The sequence below is a fragment of the Pan troglodytes genome, chromosome 3, assembly GCF_028858775.2.
Source record: "Pan troglodytes isolate AG18354 chromosome 3, NHGRI_mPanTro3-v2.0_pri, whole genome shotgun sequence".
NCBI classification, from domain to species: Eukaryota; Metazoa; Chordata; class Mammalia; order Primates; family Hominidae; genus Pan; species Pan troglodytes.
The window spans coordinates 51,155,408-51,165,860 of record NC_072401.2 but is presented as its reverse complement, the minus strand read 5'-3'; the positions used below and the strand labels follow the sequence as shown (position 1 = coordinate 51,165,860).

The 10,453-nt window shown below is 38.7% G+C and overlaps 1 long non-coding RNA gene across 1 annotated transcript in view; it reads left to right on the top strand.

Annotated features, from left to right (window-relative positions):
* Positions 1–1,064: 1,064 nt before the first annotated feature.
* The window catches only part of LOC107974268 (uncharacterized), a 353,723-nt gene continuing 344,334 nt past the window's right edge, over positions 1,065–10,453 (top strand). The window contains exons 1-2 of the long non-coding RNA XR_010156300.1: positions 1,065–1,534; positions 2,635–2,687. This is a non-coding gene — a long non-coding RNA (uncharacterized LOC107974268). The remainder of the gene's footprint in view (positions 1,535–2,634; positions 2,688–10,453) is intronic.

Here is a 10,453-nt window from a genome sequence, read left to right as displayed (position 1 = left end):
TTTTGTAGGATATAGGACTATGCTACAATTTTATGTAGAATCTATTTAGAATCCTATACAGAATTCCAGACTAACATGTGTCACTTTCAGCTCTTTAAAGATGTCATTCCATTGTTTTGGAGAAATTGTTTCTGAAGAGAAATCAGACATAATTTTTATCATTGTTTTCTTCTGTGTAATGTTTCTTTTTTCTGTGACTGCTTTTAAGATTTTTGTGTCATCTTTGGCTATCAACAGAGTGAGTATGGTGTGCCTAGTTCTGTTTTTGTGTTTATCCTCTTTTGGGGTTACTATGATTCTTGATGCTGAGGTTTGATATTTTTAATCAATTTTGAGAAATTCTTGGCCATTATGTTTTCAAGGATTTCTTCTGACTCATTTTCTATCTCTCACAGATGCAATTACATGTTTACTAGGCTACTTAATATTGTCCTAGAGATCATAGACTCAATTTTTTCACTCATTCCCCCTTTTATTTATTTATTTATTTTTGGATAATTGACCTGTCCTCAGGTTTACTTCTGCTTTTTGCTGCTGCTAATAGGCTACTGTTGTGTTTTATGGCCTGTTAGACTCCTAATATGTATTCTCTTTTGATGACAGTGTATTTTAAAAACAAATTTTGACATTGCAGTTTGGTTTCTTTTCATACTTTTCATTACTCTGCTGAAATTCTCTATATATTCATGCATGCTCTCTACCTTTTCCACTGAATTATTTGACATATTTATCATAGTTATGCTGAAGTTACTCCCTGATAAATCTAATGTCTGTGCTTTCTAGAGTCTCAGCCTGTTGACTGTTTTCTCATTTGATTATTGCTCACATTTTTTCTCTTTGTGTGTCTCAAAATTTTTTACTGTATGTTGGACATTGTGAGAAAAATAGTAGAGATTGAGAAAATTAATATTTATTTACCCTAAAAAAGTGCATACTTTTTTTTTGTTAGACCTTTTCTTGGGAAAGTTGAGGAAATCTGTTGTATATTTGAGGTATGTGGGATTATTTCAGCTTTAGTTGGATTAGTTTACCACTGACTTCAAATGTTTTGAAAACAGAATAAGGTCTTTTCTATCACTAGGGCTTGTGATCTGAGCACTGGCAAGATTTCAGAGATCTCTGTGTGTTCCCAGACTGTTTTGGTTGCTAGGGAGTTCTTTTTCCTTTCCTGTTTCTGACTTTATTAATCTCAGGAGGTCTCTCTTCTTTTTGCTCTGCTGCTTCAAGCCTTTGGCATCCAGTGCCTTGTACTTAATGAAAGTTTGCAACACTCTGAGGAACTGTTCTCAGTTCTTCTGCCTTATTTCTGGGCTCCGTTGCAACTGTTTTGACCTAGTGAAGGCCTAGACTTTCTCAGACAGATTTCTTTTAACTCTTCTGCCCTGACTCCAGTCTTCACTGAGATGCTGCCTTGCACTTAGGGAAGGTTCACATGCCTCAGGGATCTCTCTCTCTCAGATTTCTTGACTTTCCCTCAGTCTTCAGTATAGTCCTCCTCTGTGCCTGGTGAAGACCTGTGGTAAAGTGCTGGCAGGTGAGTACAGCTTGATGGTGTGGATGGGTTCCTTGGGACTCCAGCATGTCAAGCCAGTTCACACACAGGTCTTAATAGTTGTCTAAGATTCATGTAGTTTCTCATTTTCTTTTCTGTGGTAGATTCTGTTTCCTGCTGCACCACCAGGGATGAAAAAATTCACTGGTCTCCTCTTTTATAGAACGGGATCATAACTATACAGATTTTAGTTAAGTTAGCTTTATTAGTATTCTCAGCTTTTTTAATGGGATAAAAAGCAATGATATGGATTATCTGACTTTTCCTTTAGTATTAGGTTTGCCCAATCATCTCCATGATTTCTAAATTCCAAACTTCTTGAGTAAATAAAATTTAAAAGAAAACATTGTACAAAGTCAAAAGAAGGGTTTTAAGGCATAGTTCTATTTTTTACTGTCCATGTATCCTTGGATAAACTACTTCTCTGAAATTGTATTGCTTGCTTTTTCAGCTTGTTGAGTCTTTCATAAATTTAAGGGTTGGAATATGTCTCTCAGACAGAAATTGATAGAGCTTTGCAAGTCTTCAGATGTATTCAAGTTTGGTAAACACTGAGTTAGGCCATGGATAAAAGATTGGTCTTTGTGTGTTCATAAGAATACCTGGATAGGAAGCTCTTCTTACAGAAAGCCTCGATTGAGAAGTAAAGCTGGGACTATTAGTCCGTGTTCTGCAGTGAAATAATGGTAGCCATGCATAGATTGATTTAAGATACCTGTCTTAACACAGGTAATAGTCACATCAGGGAAAAGAGCAACAGGCAGAACTCTTGGCTTTGTGTAAGAGCCCAAGGAAAGGGCCTGAGAGAGTATACACTGTATCAAAGTGTAGTGTTAATGTGAGGTGTCGGGAAAAAGGTCTTGGGTGTGTGTGTGTCTGCATAATATATGTGTGGAAAACTCTCAGTGCTGGTCCTTTGAGATATGTCTGTGAAAACTCTTTCAATTAACAAAAATAACCAACATCAATTGAATACTTTTTATGTGCCAGTCACTGTTCCAAGTTCTCTACAAAAGGTAATTCTGTAGTCCTTATAGTAATACTGTAGTGGTGCTGATACTATTTTTATCTTCATTTTTCAGAGAGGAAGCTAAATCACGTAAAAGTTAAGAAACAGCTCAGCGTTTCACAGCTAGTAAGTAACAGAGATGGGCTTGAGACCCAGATTCGCAGGATCCGGGTCTTGTGCTCATCACGACTCTGCTATGGTGCCTCCCTTGAAAGCATCTTAGTGCTTTCATTGTTGTTTTTGTTATTGTTATTCTTCTATTATTTTGTACCCCCTTGGTGGATAGTGGCTGTGAATTTGTAGTTGTTGGTGTGTTTCTTCTGGAGCTTAAGCTCCTGCCTCCTCTATTGTTAGCCAGTTTTTGTTACCTTTGAAATAATTGCAGAATCAACAAAACATCTGTTACATTGCTGCTGCTCGAATGGCTATCTTTTAGAATTAGCACTCTTCTTTCTGAATCTGATGCCACAGCCTTTTGAACTTAAGGTATTTGGATGTGTCAGTAAAGGGGCTGTGGTAGCTGTGGTGACAGCAGCTCCAATGGTGGTGACCGTAGAGAATGTGGCAGAGCTGTGAATGAGATGAAGAGATTTAGTGATGGCAGAGGAAACTTTGGGATTTCACAACTTTCTTCCTCCAAAAACTATTTGAAAGCAGATATGAGGAGTGGGAAATATAGAAACAATTCCAGCCTTTGTGCACCTTACAGCATAATGAGTGATGCTCACAGCTGATAAATAAGAATATCAAATACCTGTATAGAACTTACTATGTATTGGACACTTTCCCAAATATTTTACATGCATTATCTCACATGTTCCACTCAATAATCCCAGAAGATGGAACTCTGATCTCTAGTTTGCAGTTGAGGAAACTGAGGCAAAGCAAGGTTAAGGAGCTTGCTCAAGATCCCACAACCAGTAGGTGACAGAACTGATATTTGAACCTAGGAAGATTGGCTTGAGAATCTGACACTTAAACACTATCCTATTCTGCTAACAAATAATGAATCAGTTGGCAACTGTGGTAAGAGCTACAGAGACAATGAGAAGATGAGGGGGATTGAGCTGAGTCTGGAGGGTTTGGGAAGACTTGCCTGATGAAGTGATGAGGAGTGATGAAAAAGTCAGCCAGGTGAAGGGGCTTGTGTATATGTACATGTGTGTGCCTGTGTTCCTCTGCCCATGCATGTGGCATGGTCTGGGAGACACATTTTTAAGACTTGTGTAACACATCTCTGTAAATAGCTTCAAAATAAAATATCAATTTGTGATTCTTGTAATGGAAATTTACTTCATACACAACTTTCAGGCACTGTTTTGTAGCATAATTCAAAATGATGCTGTCTTTGTATATGGCTTTAAGACAGTTTTTGAGCACATATCTCTGCGTGTCTGTGTCCTGCTTTATGGGCAGTAAGAAGCTTGGGAATCCCGGAAAGCTGAATTCACATTCCAGCTTTTTAGCCCTGGTCATTGCTCAGTTATTTGGGGTTGTGTTCTCTGTTTGTTGATTAATAGAAAATGCATTAAAAGTGCATAAAATAGAAAAATTACCCCCAATCAGTGCAAATGTCCACATATCTGAAGGCTTCTATTGCAGATGCCTGGTAATCATCAGAACCCCTCTAGTGAGACCACCAGGTTATTTCTGGGCTCCATCCCAGAGTCAATGGTCCCTCAAAAAGGAAGCTTTTGTTTACTGTAAGCAAAACCAAATGGGATTAGGAGGGCCATGGATTCAAGAACTCTAAAGACAGGGTTGAGAAATTAAGTGAGAAGGAGAAGACAGAGGAAGATCTAAGCATTGAGATTACTCCTCTGCCCAACTTAGTTGTGTTCTAACATTTTTAAAAAAGAGATTAACTGGGAAGCAAATAGAAATTAGACTATTTATTAGCAAGCCTTTAGCAGTTTCTCATCAAGTGACACATTTGGTGTTTAGTGTTCCTAATGAGTTGCACTAGGGTTATTTTTACACTTTTGGGCATCTGTGGAGTGGTAAATGTGTTCCTAAATATTAGATATAATTACAATAAAATATGTTTATATAAATTTACTTGGTACCAGATTCAGACTAGTTTTGTTTTAATCAGGGTTTAGAATTATACATGACTTTCATCTCTCTTCACCTTTATCCTCGTTAGTCAAGAGCTGACTATATCAGGTGTCTGCACTTGAGTGGACACACTGGATCTCTTTGAATTTTGGTTTTCGAATGATTTTAATCCTCTTTTTCTTTCCTCCCTCCCTTCCTTCCTTCCCTTTTTACTTACTGCCTTCCTTTCTTCCTTCCTGGCAGTGGAGCAGAAGATAAGGAAACCAAGTCTCAGGTTTGCTACTCAGAGGCTGGTGAGCTTGACTTGATCTTTCTCCTCCATAGTTTTCTTGCTGGTAAAATGAGAGAATTCATTAAATAGATCCCCTAAGAGCCCTGCAAGTTATGAAAAGTCTACATTTTCATTTTACATGAAAATATTTGACAGTACTTTCAGTTAAACAGTTTCAGTTTTTGCCTGTTTAAAAGAAGGTTGTAGGCCTAGCTCTCCACCCCTCTAAACCCCAGAAAGGATTCCCACAAATACAGCTTCACCAAATTTATAGGCTCCCAGCTGAGTTAGCAGAAACCAGGCAGCTGAGTGGATGAGCTTCTATTAGCACAATGGTGTTTGGTTATGCAGCTGAGTGGATGAGCTTCTACTAGCACAATGGTGTTTGGTTATGCAGCTGAGTGAATGAGCTTCTATTAGCACAATGGTGTTTGGTTATGCAGCTGAGTGGATGAGCTTCTACTAGCACAATGGTGTTTGGTTATGTAGCTGAGTTGATGAGCTTCTATTAGCACAGTGGGGTTTGGTTATGTAGCTAAGTGGATGAGCTTCTATTAGCACAATGGTGTTTGGTTATGCAGCTGAGTGGATGAGCTTCTATTAGCACAATGGTGTTTGGTTATGCAGCTGAGTGGATGAGCTTCTATTAGCACAATGGTGTTTGGTTATGCAGCTGCAGAACTGGGGAGAAAAGCCTGAGCCAATATTTATGAGGTGCGACTGTGACCTGAACTTTACAACTAGTTCTCCTGGAGAATGCAGGTAATTCTTTTTTATTTCCTTGGAAAAATAAATAGCTATGTAAGGTAGGCTGAAAAATGGCCCCCCAAAGATGTCCATTCTGAGATGTTCTAATCTCAGAATCTGCAAATATGTTAATCTACATAACAAAAGGAACTTTGCAGATGTGATAAAGGGTATGAGATGGGAGGTTATCTTTTATTTTATTTATTATTATTTTTTATTATACTTTAAGTTTTAGGGTACATGTGCACAACGTGCAGGTTTGTTACATATGTATACATGTGCCATGTTGGTGTGCTGCACCCAGTAACTCGTCATTTAACATTAGGTATATCACCAAATGCCATACCTCCCCACTCCCCCCACCCCACAACAGTCCCCAGAATGTGATGTTCCCCTTCCTGTGTCCATATGTTCTCATTGTTCAATTCCTACCTATGAGTGAGAACATGAGGTGTTTGGTTTTTTGTCCTTGTGATAGTTTGCTGAGAATGATGGTTTCCAGCTTCATCCATGTCCCTACAAAGGACATGAACTCATCATTTTTTATGGCTGCATAGTATCCATGGTGTATATGTGCCACATTTTCTTAATCCAGTCTATCATTGTTGATCATCTGGCTTGGTTTCAAGTCTTTGCTATTGTGAATAGTGCCGCAATAAACATACGTGTGCATGTGTCTTTATAGCAGCAAGATTTATAATCCTTTGGGTACATACCCAGTAATGGGATGGCTGGGTCAAATGGTATTTCTAGTTCTAGATCCCTGAGGAATCGCCACACTGACTTCCACCATGGTTGAACTAGTTTACTGTCCCACCAACAGTGTAGAAGTGTTCCTGTTTCTCCACATCCTCTCCAGCACCTGTTGTTTCCTGAATTTTTAATGATCACCATTCTAACTGGTGTGAGATGGTATCTCATTGTGGTTTTGATTTGCATTTCTCTGATAGCCAGTGATGATGAGCATTTTTTCCTGTGTCTGTTGGCTGCATAAATGTCTTCTTTTGAGAAGTGTCTGTTCATACCCTTCGCCCACTTTTTGATGGGGTTGTTTGTTTTTTTTCTTGTAAATTTGTCTGAGTTCATTGTAGATTCTGGATATTAGCCCTTCATCAGATGAGTAGATTGCAAAAATTTTCTTCCATTCTGTAGGTTGCCTGTTCACTCTGATGGTAGTTTCTTTTGCTGTGCAGAAGCTCTTTAGTTTAATGAGATCCCATTTGTCAATTTTGGCTTTTGTTGCCATTGCTTTTGGTGTTTTAGACATGAAGTCCTTGCCCATGCATATGTCCTGAATGGTATTGCCTAGGTTTTCTTCTAGGGTTTTTATGGTTTTAGGTCTAACGTTTAAGTCTTTAATCCATCTCGAATTAATTTTTGTATAAGGTGTAAGGAAGGGATCCAGTTTCAGCTTTCTCCATATGGCTAGCCAGTTTTCCCAGCACCATTTATTAAATAGGGAGTTGTTTCCCCCTTTCTTGTTTTTATCAGGTTTGTCAAAGATCAGATGGTTGTAGATATGTGGCATTATATCTGAGGGCTCTGTTCTCTTCCATTGGTCTACATCTCTGTTTTGGTACCAGTACCATGCTGTTTTGGTTACTGTAACCTTGTAGTATAGTTTGAAGTCAGGTAGTGTGATGCCTCCAGCTTTGTTCTTTTGGCTTAGGATTGACTTGGTGATGCGGGCTCTTTTTTGGTTCCATATGAACTTTAAAGTATTTTTTTCCAATTCTGTGAAGAAAGTCATTGGTAGCTTGATGGGGATGGCATTGAATCTATAAATTACCTTGGGCAGTATGGCCATTTTCACAATATTGATTCTTCCTACCCATGAGCATGGAATGTTCTTCCATTTGTTTGTATCCTCTTTTATTTCACTGAGCAGTGGTTTGTAGTTCTTGAAGAGGTCCTTCACATCCCTTGTAAGTTGGATTCCTAGCTATTTTATTCTCTTTGAAGCAATGGTGAATGGGAGTTCACTCATGATTTGGCTCTCTGTTTGTCTGTTATTGGTGTATAAGAATGCTTGTGATTTTTGCACATTGATTTTGTATCCTGAGACTTTCCTGAAGTTGCCTATCAGCTTAAGGAGATTTTGGGCTGAGACAGTGGGGTTTTCTAGATATACAATCATGTCATCTACAAACAGGGACAATTTGACTTCCTCTTTTCCTAATTGAATACCCTTTATTTCCTTCTCCTGCCTGATTGCCCTGGCCAGAACTTCCAACACTATGTTGAATAGGAGTGGTGAGAGAGGGCATCCCTGTCTTGTGCCAGTTTTCAAAAGGAATGCTTCCAGTTTTTGCCCATTCAGTATGATATTGGCTGTGGATTTCTCACAGATAGCTCTTATTATTTTGAGATACGTCCCATCAATACCTAATTTATTGAGAGTTTTTAGCATGAAGCGTTGTTGAATTTTGTCAAAGGCCTTTTCTGCATCTATTGAGATAATCATATGGTTTTTGTCATTGGTTCTGTTTATATGCTGGATTATGTTTATTGATTTGCGTATGTTGAACCAGCCTTGCATCCCAGGGATGAAGCCCACTTGATCATGGTGTATAAGCTTTTTGATGTTCTGCTGGATTCGGTTTGCCAGTCTTTTGTTGAGGATTTTTGCATCAACGTTCTTCAGGGATATTCGTCTAAAATTCTCTTTGTTTGTTGTGTCTCTGCCAGGCTTTGGTATCATGATGATGCTGGCCTCATAAAATGAGTTAGGGAGGATTCCCTCTTTTTCTATTGATTGGAATGGTTTCAGAAGGAATGGTATCAGCTGCTCCTTGTACCTCTGGTAGAATTTGGCTGCGAATCCATCTGGTCCTGGACTTTTTTTGATTGGTAAGCTATTAATTATTGTCTCAATTTCAGAGCCTGTTATTGGTTTATTCAGAGATTCAACTTCTTCCTGGTTTAGTCTTGGGAGGGTGTATGTGTCAAGGAATTTATCCATTTCTTCTAGATTTTCTAGTTTATTTGCATAGAGGTGTTTATAGTATTCTCTGATGGTAGTTTGTATTTCTGTGGGATCAGTGGTGATATCCCCTTTATCATTTTTTATTGCATCTATTTGATTCTTCTGTGTTTTCGTCTTCATTAGTCTTGCTAGCGGTCTATCAATTTTGTTGATCTTTTCAAAAAACCAGCTCCTGGATTCATTGGTTTTTTGAAGGGTTTTTTGTGTCTCCATTTCCTTCAGTTCTGCTCTGATCTTAGTTATTTCTTGCCTTCTGCTAGCTTTTAAATGTGTTTGCTCTTGCTTCTCTAGTTGTTTTAACTGTGATGTTAGGGTGTCAATTTTAGATCTTTCCTGCTTTCTCTTGTAGGCATTTAGTGCTATAAATTTCCCTCTACACACTGCTTTTAATGTGTCCCAGAGATTCTGGTATGTTGTGTCTTTGTACTCGTTGGTTTCAAAGAACATCTTTATTTCTGCCTTCATTTTGTTATGTACCCAGTAGTCATTCAGGAGCAGGTTGTTCAGTTTCCATGTAGTTGAGCGGTTTTGAGTGAGTTTCTTAATCCTGAGTTCTAGTTTGATTGCACTGTGGTCTGAGAGACAGTTTGTTATCATTTCTGTTCTTTTACATTTGCTGAGGAGTGCTTTACTTCCAACTATGTGGTCAATTTTGGAATAAGTGCGGTGTGGTGCTAAGAAGAATGTATATTCTGTTGATTTGGGGTGGAGAGTTCTGTAGATGTCTATTAGGTCTGCTTGGTGCAGAGCTGAGTTCAATTCCTGGATATCCTTGTTAACTTTCTGTCTCGTTGATCTGTCTGATGTTGACAGTGGGGTGTTAAAGTCTCCTATTATTATTGTGTGGGAGTCTAAGTCTCTTTGTAGGTCTGTAAGGACTTGCCTTATAAATCTGGGTGCTGCTGTATTGGGTGCATATATATTTAGGATAGTTAGCTCTTCTTGTTGAATTGATCCCTTTACCATCATGTAATGGCCTTCTTTGTCTCTTTTGATCTTTGTTGGTTTAAAGTCTGTTTTATCAGAGACTAGGATTGCAACTGGTGCCTTTTTTTGTTTTCCGTTTGCTTGGTAGATCTTCCTCCATCCCTTTATTTTGAGCCTATGTGTGTCTTTGCATGTGAGATGGGTTTCCTGAGTACAGCACACTGATGAGTCTTGACTCTTTATCCAGCCAAACTCTTTATCCAATTTGCCAGTCTGAGTCTTTTAATTGGAGCATTTAGTCCTTTACATTTAAGATTAATATTGTTATGTGTGAATTTGATCCTGTCATTATGATGTTAGCTGGTTATTTTGCTCGTTAGTTGATGCAGTTTCTTCCTAGCCTTGATGATCTTTACAATTTGGCATGTTTTTGCAGTGGCTGGTACCGGTTGTTCCTTTCCAAGTTTAGTGCTTCCTTCAGGAGCTCTTGTAGGGCAGGCCTGGTGGTGACAAAATCTCTCTGCATTTGCTTGTCTGTAAAGTATTTTATTTCTCCTTCACTTATGAAGCTTAGTTTGGCTGGATATGAAATTCTGGGTTGAGAATTCTTTTCTTTAAGAATGTTGAATATTGGCCCCCACTCTCTTCTGGCTTGTAGAGTTTCTGCCGAGAGATCCGCTGTTAGTCTGATGTGCTTCCCTTTGTGGGTAACCCAACCTTTCTCTCTGGCTGCCCTTAACATTTTTTCCTTCATTTCAACTTTGGTGAATCTGACAATTATGTGTCTTGGAGTTGCTCTTCTCGAGGAGTATCTTTGTGGCGTTCTCTGCATTTCCTGAATCTGAATGTTGCCTTGCCTTGCTAGATTGGGAAGTTCTCCTGTATAATATCCTGTGGAGTGTT